The 13119-nt window shown below is 37.7% G+C and overlaps 1 long non-coding RNA gene across 1 annotated transcript; it reads left to right on the top strand.

The window, feature by feature from the left end:
• The first annotated feature begins 10352 nt into the window (after positions 1-10352).
• On the top strand, positions 10353-12836 carry LOC149232880 (uncharacterized). Its single transcript, XR_016247581.1, has 2 exons — positions 10353-12211; positions 12538-12836. It is a non-coding gene; the product is annotated as an uncharacterized LOC149232880 (long non-coding RNA).
• The last annotated feature ends 283 nt before the right edge of the window (positions 12837-13119 follow it).

Here is a 13119-nt window from a genome sequence, read left to right as displayed (position 1 = left end):
TGTGATTTTCCTAAGTTAAACCTACGAAAGAAATCATAATGACGCTTACTCCTCTCAAGCAAGCACCTAAAGAGGCAAATTTGACAACTTCTGCATGCTTGACACTTGGCCTATGCATAAGCACCTGTTCGAGCTATCAATATAAACAAGAGGTGGAGATGCGTTTCTTAGTGGGAAATTGGAATCATGGAGTTATAACCTACTTTGATACCATTGATGGACATACGAATAACTCCACATGATGTGATTGCATTTCATGAAGGTGAGCCATGGATTAATACAATGAGAATGAGCTCTGGTTTCATCTTCCATGGTCTGAAAGATGCTTCTATGATCTATCCACATATGAATCTATACTCATTTTACAATTTATTTACTAGAATATTTACAATTTTACCTCAATCACTAAGGATTAGGTATCTAACGTTGGAAATAGTACCAAGGAGAGGTGTTACCAGGCATTTATCCCTTTTAGCCTAGTGAACACATTAATTAGTTTTATCTTGGTGGAATTTATGAGTTATATTGATGTCATGGGTGGAAAATATACTTAAAAGTGTTGTACCATGTACTTTTTCTCATATTAAAGTCACTTGTACTTTATAAAGTGACTTTATGTGTAAAGTACATAGTGTACTTTTCTAATATTAAAGTAAGTTGAAAAATCATTTTATGAGAAAAATAGAAAAAGTACACAACTTGAAAAAGGTATTAGGAGACTTTTAAGTAATGGGGCCAATGTGTGAGAGGGGTCAATTGAGAGAGTTAATCTCAACCACACATCTTGAGATTTGGAGATTAAATCTCATCCATTGGATCCTAGGTTTATGGATTCAATCTTTTCCAAGGAGATGAAAGAGGAAAAGGGAGGCTCATTCTTCACTTCACACTTGAAAGAGCATGAGGAGAAGAGAGGAGAGAAAACTTTAAGGAGAATTTGTAGTTGAGAAAGGAGGGCTTGAATTCCAAGGAGGAGAGAGGAGCTAGGGCATGAATTTCAAGGGGAAGCACAAAAATTGAGGAACACAACAACAAATTTGCATCACAAATTTCAAGGCACTTGGGCACGAAATTCAAGGGAGGTTGCTATGCTGTTTAGACCTGTTACGTATAAAATATATATAAAATAATATAAATAATGTAAATAAATAAATAAATAAATAATGACTAAATAACTAGTTATTAGTTAGTTAATGAAGAGGTATGTCCCTAAGGACATGACCATTGGTGAAGAGGTCACTGCCTAGGGTATATAAGAAGACCCTCACCCTCACTGTAATCATCTCACATCAATTCTTTTGTAATATTCAATATACACTTACTTGTCCTACAATGGATGTCTTTGTCTTCGAAGTATTCTAAAGAATACTCTGTTGCATATACAAACTTTGTTTGTTACATTGATATCAAAGCATTCCTCTGAGTATACAAACTTTGTTCGTTTTATTGGTATTTGAGCATTCCTTCGAGTATACAAACTTTGTTCATTACATTGGGATCAGAGTTGTTCAATCGTCTGGCCGCTCAATCACTGCATAGAGCCAGTTTGATTCGGCCTTTGGCCATCAACTTTCCGCCAACTTTGTTGTCGTGATTGAAGTGTTTCGCTATATCAATTCTTTTGGAAATTCCACATTCCACAAGGCCTTTGGCCATTTATTAAAAAAAGGAAAGGGAAAAAAGAAGAAGAGAAAAATAAAAAGAGTATACAAAAGGAAGAAATAAAATAATATATACATAAAAAAAATTATTTATATAAAAAAATTTAAAAAAAGGTTTATATATATAAAGAAAAAGTACATTAGGAAAAAAAAGGTTAAAACCCAAAAGAAATAAAATAAAATAAAAAATTAAAAAATACGTATACAATATTGATGTAAAAAGAAATTTAAAAAATATAAAAACAATCCAAAAATTAAAAATAAAAAGTCAAACTCCCTGCGGCCATTGGTGCCATTGCATTCAAATCAGTGGTTGCGAATTTGATCAACAAATTATACAACGTAAAAATATTGTGACTTTCTACCACTGCCTCCTGCTGTCCTTGGCTATTCACCTTACCGTCGGGCCTCCCACCGTCGCTGACTATCTGCTCTGTCAATGCTACCGTGGTCCCGGTGCCGCTTGTTTGTTTGATACTGCAGTAAACCACCTCCTTGCCAGCCGCATCCACAGTGCACAACCACTGCCATCCGACGCCGTCCGACCGCTTCACATAGCCATTGTTTGAATAATCTACAATGACAGTTTAGATCCAGTTATTCGTCGTTCATGCCACCATTGCCTAGATGTACCAAGTTGTAGCGTCCTCCTGTCTCGTTGTTCCACTGCCACAACATCGTCCAATGTCATTGCAAATCTTCCTTCAACCTCTGCCTACGTCGTCCCCTACTGCAATCTGCTCTTAGCACTTCTCCATCCCCGACACCAAACATAACCCAACTACCATTCTGTTATCTTCCTCCACGCTAGCCGTCACACCTGATGCCCTCCTATCCCTTTGTAGATGTCAGCCAATCGAAGACACGACCTTAGTGAAATTTGATAGTTACATAATAAAAATTAAATAGTTATATAATTTTATTACATAATTATAGGTATATAGTTTCATAATTAGAACAAAAAAAGGAGAAAGAAGGGAGTCTGAGAATTTGAAAAGGATTCAATACTAAGTTTTGAAGAAAGGTAAATTTTGAAGGTTTATAGTAGTAATAATATTTTATTATAAATATTAGGAAGGGTTGCTTTTAAAACCCTAATCTCATCTCGATAAAATGAACGAATGGATTCTAATTTGGAAAGAGAGGGAAGATTTTCCTATAAAGGTATTCCAATTGTAGATTTTAGATAAAGGGTGTATCCAAGGGAAAGAGATTAGTATCACTATTAATCCAAGCATCGAGGATAATTACATATATACTAATTTGGCAAATCAACTATTAGTTCTAGAGCCGAATATAGATGAACGGAAAGATATTATTGGAAAAAAAGAATATGAAATTAATGATTTACAAGCGACAGTTGATCATTATGAGTACACATCCAATTTTGTGTCGTAACTATGCTTGAAAAAGAGGTTGACATAATTCTCGGTCGACCTTGGTTCAAGGAAATAGGTACGCTCATGTTAAACACATTTTTTTTTTCCTTATGTTCCCTTACAAGAAGAAGATAGTCACATTCCAAAACATGACAACGAAATCAACACTAATAATGCCTTCTTCAAAAGACCTTAGGGATATTTCAAAACTAATGACTCAAGAGAATCCAAAAATAGTATCAAAGAAGCAAAGGAGACTTGAAGAAGTCATATCCAACAAAAACAAGGAAAATTCATGTTTGAAGGAACATAATCAGAAACTACTTGCACAAGTAAGAAAATGTAAAGCTAAAAAGCACAAATTAGAACAAGAAAATGAAAGTATTGAGAAGAAACTCAACGAAAATCTATCAGAAAAGGAAGCAAAAAATTTGCGTTTAAAAACCCTTAATCAAAGATTATTTGAACAAATCAAAAGTTTAAAAGATGAGGAAACTACTAAGAATAAAGTCAACAATCTAGAAAATGAAGAACTTTTACGTATAAAGAATCATAACCAAAACCTTCTTATTCAAATTAAGAAACTTAAAAATGATAAGAAATCATTGAACAACAAATTAGAAGAATTTATCATGAAAGAAGTGTCGAAGTCTTCAGTCCAAGTTGAAGAAAAAGATACGAACTTCGATGCAATAAATATCACAACTCAAGAAGATGAGGAACCGATAGAAGTTAAAACATATTCAAATGTTGCAGTTGAAACTATGGAAATTCCAAGTGATGATTCAGTAGCCAACTCAACAACAACAATACCTGAAGTAAATCAGGAAATTGCCACACACAAGATAAGGGGAAGTCCAACTAGAAGAACCCCGTATTAACATTTGAATCACAAGAGTAGACAATTAAGCCAGTCTACATATCTAAACCATTCATAACGTAAACAACATATTTATGTACCTAGGAATACTGAAGTTTGCAAAATCCAATCCTATGATAACAATTCACTACAATTTCCAGTCACCGAAAGATTCCACAAAAGATTAATCTTAGATGGTCAGATCCATTCTTAGTCTAACAATTTTGTTTATCACTTAGAGGATCATATCGTCTTATATCGACGAAGATGAAAGTTTCGAGACAATAAGATATTTGAATGGGAAAAGCGACCGGTCCATTCATCAGTGAGCTTTGAGGACAAAGCTTTTTGAAGAGAGGGACAATGTTATGAATAAAATATATATAAAATAATATAAATAATGTAAATAATAAAAACAATAAATAATGATTAAATAACTAGTAATTAGTTAATGAAGAGGTATGTCCCTAAGGAGATGACCATTGATGAAGAGGTACCTGCCTAGGGTATATAAGTGCGTGAATTTCAAGGAGGCTTCTAGCTGTCACTTGGCACAATTTTCTAGGCACAAAATTCGAGGCATATTTGGAACAAACTTTGAGGCAGAATTCTGGACACATTTTTCGAGGAGCTAAGCTATGAGAAAGTGCAGAAATTTTTGGGCATAAAAATTGTGGAAATCTGAAAAAAATGAGTGGGCACAAATTTACAGATTTGCATTTAATGCTTCAACTGCTAAGGGAGATAAGTATTGTGTTTATTTTATGTACTTAGACTAAATTTCTCTAGCAATAAAATCTTCCTTTGAAGATGGGTTTTTCCCAAGAGTCTGTGGGGTTTTTCTGGAGTCACCTTGACCAAAAATAAGTGTCTCACATGTGTGAATGCTTGCCAAAATTATGTGTTAATTTTTAGTTGATAGGAAAGTGAAAAATAGTAAAAGTACTCTTTGAATGTTTACAATTAATGCATACTGAAATTTATATCAGCATGACAAAACATATGGGTTGGGCCTAAACAACACATGCAAACTTGTAATTTGGGTTAGGGGTGCATATCATAATTTTTCTACCTGTTATCAGAGCAAAGTTGAGCCAAGTTGAGGCTTAAATCTTCATTTCTAGTCAGTTGATAAAGAGGGAAACAAACTACTAAAGTCTTCAAATATTGAACCATACCTTTGAAACTTTGCTAGAAACCTAAAGACTTCAACGATTTAGAGTGTGGGAGGTTCTAGCTTCTAGATTTGCTTCATTTTGTTGGTTGTGGGGTCATGGATAGTGGGTTGAGAGTAGAGGACAGATTGATGGGGGTTGAAAACTTTGGCCCATGGAAGGAGAGGATTATGCTTTTATTGGAGGAGGTGGAAGTGTGGGATGTAGTTGAAGTAGCTATGCAAGCACCCACTGATCCAGCTTAGTTGGTGCAGTTCAATAAGAAAAATGTGAAGGAAAAGAGGATTCTTCTAGATGTCATCAAGGACCATTTATTCCCACATGTTTCAAGGATGAGATATGCATATTAGATGTGCTAATCCTTGGTCTCTTTGCACTAGAGTTCTAATGAGAACATGAAGATGGTGTTGAGACAAAAGCTACGCAGCACCAAGATGACCAAGACCGACAGTGTGACATCTTTCCTCACTAGAGTCTCGTAGGAAGGATGAGTTAGCTGCTGTTGGCAAGGCTATTCCAGAGGAGCAGTTGGTAAGGATTTCCTTAAACGGGTTCACCGAGAAGTGGGATGGCTTTATCCGTGACTTGGTGGTGAGCGAGAACTTTCCTGGTTGGAGGAGGATGTGGGACGATTTCATCCTGGAGGAGATCAATAAGAGTGTGAGAGGTGGCAACAAGAGTGGTGGGGGAGGTGAAGAGGAGAATGCTGCTCTTGCGGTTAAGGACAAGAAGCAAAGGAAGATTAAGAAGGGGTATGTTGAAGAATCTAGGGTAATTAGAATTAATGCGATTCTTCTTAGCTTGATAACTATTTGTGAGGTGTTTTAACTTTTCTTCTTAGCATAGTCTTCACTTGTTATTATTAGAGTGTCTTCCTAATTCATCAAATAGCTACCAAAACAAAGGAGATAAGAACACACAATGTTGGCTATCTACCAGGGCCAAAACCTCTCCCTCTTGGAGAGGAAAACTAACACAAAATTATTCTTATAGATATTCCAATTGACGAATACCAAGATCATGACCCTTGACCTTCTAAGCCACTCCAAGATCAAGACACCAATCCTCTTCTTTGTCCCGGCTGAGATCATCACTTCATCACTGAGATCTTCATTACTGTTGCAACATCATAGCTGCATCTTCACTGAGGTCTTCATCAACAAGATCATCATATTGATATATGTATACATCCATGAGTGCTGTACTGAGATCATGGTCTTGCAACTCTGCCTTCATTAGTATCGTGACTGTGTTTACATGATTGCTTGAATGTCAAGACAAGGAGCATTACTATAGGGTCAATGGGATCTTTATCATCATAATTATGCTGAGAGTATATGCTCCTCTACGTATGCCAAGATCATGTGTGCTTTTGCGTGATCCTCCTCAAACATGCCGAGACAATGAGACAGTGGCTACAATTATGCCGAGATAGTGATTACAGTTATCATATTTATGCGTTCAGAAATAATGCCGACACAAGGTATGTCTCTGTTTGATCATCGAGATTTCTTCCTTATAGTTATCCCGAGACTTTGACTGAACTGTCACATAACTGTTAAGTATGCCGAGATTGTATCTCTCCATTCACAGGTATGCCGAGATTTTATCTTGCACTGAAATCATTATTACACCAAGATTGTAATTAATTCAGAGATACCCAAGATTGCGTCCTCTTTTCATGCATATTTCAGATCCCTGTATTCATGCATATTACCCTGTGATAGGGTCTCGAAAATCTTAGACAAGTCCGAGTTTTTTCCTTTTATTTTATAGATACCCCAGCTGGATAGTGGTTTTCCCTCCATATTTAGCGAACCTGAGCCAGTGAAGAGTTGTGTCTTCAATGCAAGCCGACATGACATCCTTTAATTCGATAATTGCTTTCTTTATCATTTTTCTTGCTGCCATCATCAAGAGGATTGTGCTTGTCTTGGAGGGTTGATGTAGACACTAGGTTGACTCATATACACTACATATATGCTCAAGAAGAGCTCTTTATACATGTCTTTTGACTCTTTGAATTTCCTAGACCTCTATGGAATGAGCAAGAAACTCATATAATTTACAAAAATAATATTTCTTTTTCTTGACAAGTACAAAGATCAAAATTAAATTTGTAAATACCGAACCTAGTTATACTTTCTTCAACAGGGTCTTCTAGTGGAGCAAAGCACGAGAAGGGAAAGAAAAAGGCTAAGGAGAAGGACATGAGAAAAGTGAAATGATTTGCTTGTGGGAAGATGGGTCACTATGTTATTTAGTGTCCCAACAAGAAGGGTAAGAAAAAACAGGGAGTTGCAGCTTCAACAGATGTAGATGATTTTGTGGCTATGTTTGGTTCAGAGTGTGCTTTGGTGGTGAGTTTAACCACTCATGTCACATCTTCCCATGCATGGTTCATAGATAATGGAGCATCCTGCCATATCACTGGAGTTAGAGAGCACTTCACGAGCCTTTTGGAGGATGACATTGACTTGGAGGTTGTGCTTGGCGACAACTCCAAAGTCAATACAACAGGTATGGGGACGATTTCATTTCAAAGGGAGCCATCACATCCTTTGAAGGTGACAAATGTTCTTTATGTTCCAGGGTTGAAGAAGAGTTTGATATCAGTCTTTAGCTTGGAGGATATGGGGTATGAGGTACTGTTCCAGAAGGGACAAGTTTTGATATATCCCAGGTGATCCAGTATCGAGTCTGCTCGTGTGATTGGAGCTCGTAGTGGGAGACTATACAAACTTTTATTTCAGCCTCTTAGAACTATGGTAGTGCTGATTAGTAGCAGCGATTTATGTGAGTTGTGGCACATAAGGATGACCCACTTGCACCATGGAGCTTTCAGGATGTTGAGGAAGATGGTTACAGGGTTGCCTGATTTCAGCACAGAACATCATGACGTGTGTAGGGGGTGTGCTTTGGGAAAGTAGACCAAGACACCTTTCCAGAGCAGTGACAATAAAGCTTCATGTATCCTTTATTTGATTCATTTTGACGTATGTGGTCCTATGTCCCATGTTTCATTGAGTGGATATGAGTGCTATGTGACATTCATTGATGACCACTCCAGGAGGACCTGGATTTACTTCCTGAAAACCAAGGATGAGGTCTTTCGATGATTCCAAGAGTTTAAGGCTCTTGTGGAGAACTAGACATGGAGGCAGATCAAGGTGTTGAGATCAAAGAATGGCGGTGAGTACACTTCTGCAGATATGAGGGTTTTTTGTGGGAGTGTTGGCATCAAGAGGGAGCTCATTGTGCCTTATAACCCTCAGCAGAATGGGGTGGCAGAGAGGAAGAGCAATACCATTGTGGGTGTAGCTAGAGCAATGTGGCATGATCAGAGTTTACCTTTCTTCTTGTGGGCCGAGGCGTATAACACTGCTATTTATTTGCAGAACATGAGCCCACATAGAGTATTGGGGAGCAAGACTCTTGAGGAGGTATATACCGGCAAGAAGCCAGGAGTTGGACACGTCAGGATATTTGGGTGCCTAGAAGATTCACACTCCCTGAGTTGAAGAGGAAGAAGTTGGATCCCACTATAGAGAGGGGTATTCTAGTGGGTTACAATGAGACCAACAGAGCCTACCACATATATCTTCCCACACAGAGGAAAATTGTTTTGAGGAAGGATGTGACATGGAGGAGAGAGCTTTGAGGAGGTATCAGGAGGTTGATCAGGTATAGCAGTGACTCCTTAGCAGGGGGCACACCAAAGGTTTTAGGTGGTACATCAGGATCAGGAGGTTCACCTTCTTCAGGGGTAACAGGTTAACGGGGCACAATTTCCCCTGGTACCGACTCACTTGGTGCAAGTTCATCAGGCATAGTGTCTCAGAGTTCAGGTTCTCCTTTGGTTATTTCAGAGCTTTCCTTTCAAGGAGGAGAGGCACTGGTTGAGGATTTTCCCATACCACCATAAGAGACTATTGTAGGGAAGAGGAAGCCAAGATGGCTTCAGGAGACCCTGAAGGAGGCTTAGGAGGTAGTAGGGAGACCCAAGTGGTCAGTGAGGGAGAGTAGACCACCAGAGAGGTTGGGTGACTTTGTGGCAGATGGTGTGGAGACAAAGCCAACTAGTTTTGAGGAGGCCGCTAGGCAATAAATCTGGAGGGATGCCATGGTGGAGGAGTATGCCTCCATCATGAAGAATCTGCCTATGGCTACTCCTATGATCACCAACTGGAAGAAGTTGGATGATGCTGATTCCGAGTTGGTGGATCCCACTTTGTATCGTCAACTGATTGTTTCATTAATGTATCTGGTCAACACTAGACCAAATATTTGTTTTGCAGTCAACACATTGAGTCAGTGTATGATGGAGACCAGAAGAGTAAACTGGGTGGCTGCAAAACATGTGTTGAGGTACTTACAAGGCATAGTGGATCATGGTTTAGACTATGTCAGATGTGATGGACTCAAATTGATTGGTTGCATAGACTTACATTGGGTTGGCAGTGTCAGTGACCGGATCGAAAGAGTACTTTCGAATGTTGTTTCTCACTGGGTGCGAGGCATTATGGCTTCACAAGATGCTTCATGGATTATTTGGTCAAATGCTCAGACCAACTACGATTTACTGTGACAATCAAAGTTGTATTAAACTCTCTGAGAATCCAGTATTTCACGATTGGTCAAAGCATATAGAGATCAGATACCATTTCATCAGAGACTGGGTTCAAAGAGGATCAGTGAAGCTTGTGTATATATCCATTGATAAGTAGGTAGAAGACATTCTCACTAAGTCTTTGCCAAGAAGCAAGCATGTTTTCTTCAGAGACAGGATGGGAATGGCGAGCAACACTTTCCTCATTAAGAGGAAGTGTTGGAAATAGTACCAAGGAGAGGTGTTACCAGACATTTATCCCTTTTAGCATAGTGAACACATTAATTACTTTTGTCTTGGTGACATTTATGAGTTATAGGTGGAAAAGATACTTAAAAGTGTTGTACCATATACTTTTTCTAATATTAAAGTAACTTGTACTTTATAAAGTGACTTTATGTGTAAAGTACATAACGTATTTTTCTAATATTAAAGTGAGTTGAACAATCACTTTATAAGAAAAATAGAAAAATGTACACAACTTGAAAAAGTACTAGGAGAATTTTAAGTAATGGGGCCAATGTGTGAGGGAGATCATTGAGAGAGTTAATCTCAACCACACATCTTGAGATTTGGAGATTAAATTTCATCCATTGGATCGATTCTATCTTTTCTAAAGAGACAAAAGAGGAAAAGGGAGGCTCATTTTTCACTTCACACTTGAGAGAGCATGAGGAGAAGAGAGGAGAGAAAACTTCAAGGAGAATTTGTAGCTGAGAAAGGAGGGCTCGAATTCCAAGGAGAGAAGACCTAGGGCACGAATTTCGAGGAGGCAGCGCATAAATTGAGGAACAACTCAGTTTCAAGGAGGCACAAAAATCGAGGAACACAACAACAAATTTGCAGCACAAATTTTGAGGCACTGGGCAAAAAATTTGAGGGAGTTTGGAGTGCTGTTCAGGCCCAAAATTCGAAGCATGAATTTCGGGGCTGCTGCTACAGGCATCACGAATTTTGAGGAGGCTTCTAGCTGTCACCTGGAACAATTTTCGAGGCACAAGAGTCACCATCAGGCACATAATCGATGTAGATTTGGCAGACTTCGAGGCAGAATTCTTGGCACAATTTTGGAGGAGCTGAGCTATGAGAAAATGCATAAATTTCTGGGCATAAAAATTGTGGAAATCTGGAAAAAATTCAGTGGGCACAAATTTCCCGATTTGCATTTAATGCTTTAGCTGCTAGAGGAGATAAGTAAAATTTCCAGATTTTATGTATTTGTACTAAATTTCTCAAGCAATAAAAGCCTCATTTGAAAACTGGTTTTCCCAAAGAGGCTGTGGGGTTTTTCCAGGGTCACCTTGACAAAAAATAAGTGTTGCACATGTGTGGATGTTTGCCAAAATTGTGTGTTAATTTTCAGGGGATAGAAAAGTGAAAAATAGTAGAAGTACTCTTTGTATGTTTACAATTGATGCATACTAAAATTTATATCAGCATGACAAAACATGTGGGTTGGGCCTAAACAATACACACGCAACCTTGTAAACTAGGTTAAGGGAACAGATCATAATTTTTCTACATCTAACACTTCAGAGATTTAGCTACTTCATGGCCCCCCTTTGATTTAATATTGCAATTTGCTTTCAACTTTATTTCTTTATCTGAACGAGCGTGTGTTGATTTATGAGGATATGCAGCGGGAAATTTGAAAAGTTCTATCACAAGATTGTCTAAAGAATGCCTATACCTATACCTATGAGATTTGATGCAAAATCAAATGGTTCTCACTAGAGAGTTTGTAAATACAGTTAAATTTTTTGCCAAGTCTTCAATGCTATGTTAACATGTTATCGTTTATCATGTTTCTGAATATCCATGTATAATGGTGCTAATGAATATTAGTTAGTCGCATGTACAGCTTTTGCCTGCTACAACCTTCAAAATTTCAGCAGCCTTAATTACCAATGCAGTTGAAGTAATTCATTCAACCTATCTCTTTAAATGTACAAATACACACTGTTAACAGAAACTTCACCAGGAGATCCGTTTCTTGTTCTGTTATCTATTCTTGTTTTTGTTATAGTTCTCATTTCCTGATGAGACATCAGATCAGTTTTATATGCAAAGTAGACTCTGGGAGTTTCACATTTTTTATTCCCCAAAACCTTCTAACCACATTTCTTATTCCGTTGCAGTTTCCTGTTTCCAGTCTCATAGCACGCACACACACTAGACATCCAAGGATAGTCGATTTGATTTTTACTTTTCTATCCATCTCTGTTTTAAAGTGATGAGCTTGTATTCCATGCTAACCTATCTGGCTACTGTTTAGAAACTTGCTTGACTCTTATATACGCATACATATTCTGATCCAAGGGGGTGTGTATACCAGGTAGTTTCCATAGAAGGTTCTTGAGGTTTTTGCTACCGTTTTGGTCTCCTCCTTTGCCTACTTTGCCAGTAACTGCTGCACGAAAAGAAGACCGAGATGGTGGATCAACAACTGATGATTTAGTTGAGGGGCACTCTCGACGGCGACGATCTTCTGTAGATCCCAGGAAGATCTTGCTTTTTCTTGCCATTATGTGAGTGTTTAAACTTTCTTTTATTAACCTTTTGTAAAGTGTTTGGGTGTTATATATTTTGGATTCCATGTGAGTTTTATTGTCAGTGCCTTCTTTCAATAATGACTCTCCTTGGTGGCTTTCATATCCTAAATGACTGTGTGATAGTGTTTTAAGATCCTTCTTGTTGATGCTCAAGCTTGAGACTGTAAACCTTTAGGTTAATGGAAATGACTTTGACAAAGGTTACCAGCACTGACCCCAAGATAACTTACATGGCCCTGTGTACTTGGAATTTGAAACCTAGCAGTCATCTAATGAAATATGCTTATGATTTCTTTCTCCAGGTCTTGTATGGCGACTATGATGCTTCTCTATTACAGGCTCTCCCAGGGCAGTTCTGATGATGAAATGCTAGAAATAGAGCAGGAATAATTTTTGTGATTGTTATGGCCATATCAGTTCATTTATGTTTCCTCTAGACGCCATTGTTTAGAAAGAGAAATCAATCGCAGCTGCTCCATTTTAGTCAGTGACTCTGGGGAGTTTCTCACATGAAAATTTTTCTGTTTGCTTTTATGAAATTACCTACGTTTTATGTTAATCAAATTTGCTGCTATCAGATTTTCCCAGTTTAAAAGCCAAAGTGGTTATGTAATTTTTGTCATAAGCACACTTCAATTCTTAGTTATGCAACCAACTAAAAAATTATTTGTGGCAATCTGCTTTTGCTGGTTTGCCATAAGAAGTCATCTCAAATTGCAAATCTCTAAATTTGTCGAGTGTAATTATTGTTGAATAATTCATATTATCAAGTTAAAAAAAGTTGGAAAACTAGAAGTTAGTTAATATTGTAAAACTTACACGTCATTGGAATAGTTAAATTAGTTTATGAGAGATTTTTCAGCCTAAATCACAAGATATTTCAT

This window comes from Pinus tabuliformis, chromosome J, assembly GCF_031772625.1.
Source record: "Pinus tabuliformis cultivar Carrire ecotype Pingquan chromosome J, CPIR1, whole genome shotgun sequence".
Lineage (NCBI taxonomy): Eukaryota > Viridiplantae > Streptophyta > Pinopsida > Pinales > Pinaceae > Pinus > Pinus tabuliformis.
The sequence above is the reverse complement of the archived record's forward strand: the minus strand, read 5'-3'. Positions and strand labels throughout refer to the sequence as shown.